This window comes from Maniola jurtina, chromosome W (assembly GCF_905333055.1).
Source record: "Maniola jurtina chromosome W, ilManJurt1.1, whole genome shotgun sequence".
Classification (NCBI taxonomy): Eukaryota; Metazoa; Arthropoda; class Insecta; order Lepidoptera; family Nymphalidae; genus Maniola; species Maniola jurtina.
In genome coordinates this window covers 3,352,530-3,354,067 of record NC_060057.1, presented here as the reverse complement: position 1 = coordinate 3,354,067, position 1,538 = coordinate 3,352,530, and the positions used below count along the sequence as shown (strand labels likewise).

Sequence of the window (1,538 nt, the reverse complement as noted above, 5' to 3'; positions counted from 1 at the left end):
TGGACAAAAGCAGTTACAGAATCGTACCCAAGAACGAGTAAAAGAAGTCATCCTTGTCACGAGATGGGAGGTTGACATATGGAACATAAGGAAATACATGGCGAAGAAAAACCAACGAAAGACATATGGAGAACCCTGGAGGAGGCCTATCCCATGGGCACACTAAATAAAGAGAAAAAGAAAAACAAATAAAACACCAGTGTCAAAAACTAAAATATTATTTATTTGTTTGAAATATAATAATATCTACATAGCATTAATGTAATTTAATTCAGTTCATAAAGGCTTATCTTATCTAATAATAATCTTTCCAGTGAGTTAGTCTAGAAACAAATAATGGCCTTGGGTATCTGATCTTCTTTTCCAGTTCGGTAAAACAATAACTGGTAAGTAACTGTTGAGGTGATTCAAGAGCATGTGCTCTCAATCGATCACTTCTCTGTCAACAGGGGTGGCAGATTTCATCAGATCCATGCAGCTAAAATAAACAGATAAGCTTAGAACACCATATCATGTAATGTACTAAAATAAAAGTATTTATTTATTATGATAATAGAATGAAGTTAGGCTTTTTAACTATATTAAATGATCCTCTCAACCTTATGGCTGCTTACTGAGCATGTCTCTTCTCAGAATAAGACAAGGTTTGGCCATAGCTCACATAAATGCCCAAATATAATAAACATTTCTTTACTTTTTAATGAATACTAAATATAATAATATATCTACCTGTTATGGCATAATCATCTCTATTATTATGATTTATATGCATATCTCCCGTTTTAGGTCAGTACGTAGCCTGTGAGATCTTTTTCTCATCAAAGAGCATCCACAGCTAATACAAAGACGACAACAGTGACCATCATTAGTAGGTTAATCATCATTAGTCCCATTGGAGTTACTAGGAGTCCAGCAACAAAGGCACATTGGTGGTCTCAGTCACCTGTTAACAACGAAATTTTGTCACACTAAAAAAATAAGAATAACCTAAGTAGGTACCTACTATCTTTATTATGAAATATGAATAATGAAGTCGATGTTACTACACACAAGTATAATATGCATTTGCCTTCAATTGAAAATATTAGTAGATATCATCCCCTGACAATAACCATGTATTCATTCACAACTTATTCAGCGACGTAACTGCGACTTTATCCTAAATAAACATTTGTGTAAAATAGAAATAGCTGCACTGTACACTTACCACTTGAGGTGCAATCCAGTGTTATATTACTAACATAATCTCTATTAATTCAAGGCTACTATGCCTACTCCTTTGATTTACATTGATGCCACAATTAACACATCTCAATTCAAAGGGATTCATGGGTTTCGTATTCAATTCATGGTCAATAGTTGGTGGCGCCACCTATTGGCTATTTATTGGTTAACGTAATGTGATAAGGTGTTTCACATTTATTTCCTAACTACCCTCCATTCTCCCTTCGTGCACTTTCGCCTATCTTCGTGGTGTTAACTGCAACGCCACGATGTTCGCGTCTTTATGACGCCAGTATGTCATGCACGCTCCGCGA

At 35.2% G+C, this 1,538-nt stretch overlaps 1 long non-coding RNA gene across 1 annotated transcript; it reads right to left on the bottom strand.

Moving 5' to 3' along the window:
- Positions 1 to 202: 202 nt before the first annotated feature.
- LOC123879945 lies at positions 203 to 1,310 on the bottom strand. Its single transcript, XR_006799115.1, has 3 exons — positions 1,208 to 1,310; positions 730 to 943; positions 203 to 478 (listed from the first exon to the last, which is right to left on the bottom strand). It is a non-coding gene; the product is annotated as an uncharacterized LOC123879945 (long non-coding RNA).
- Positions 1,311 to 1,538: the final 228 nt, after the last annotated feature.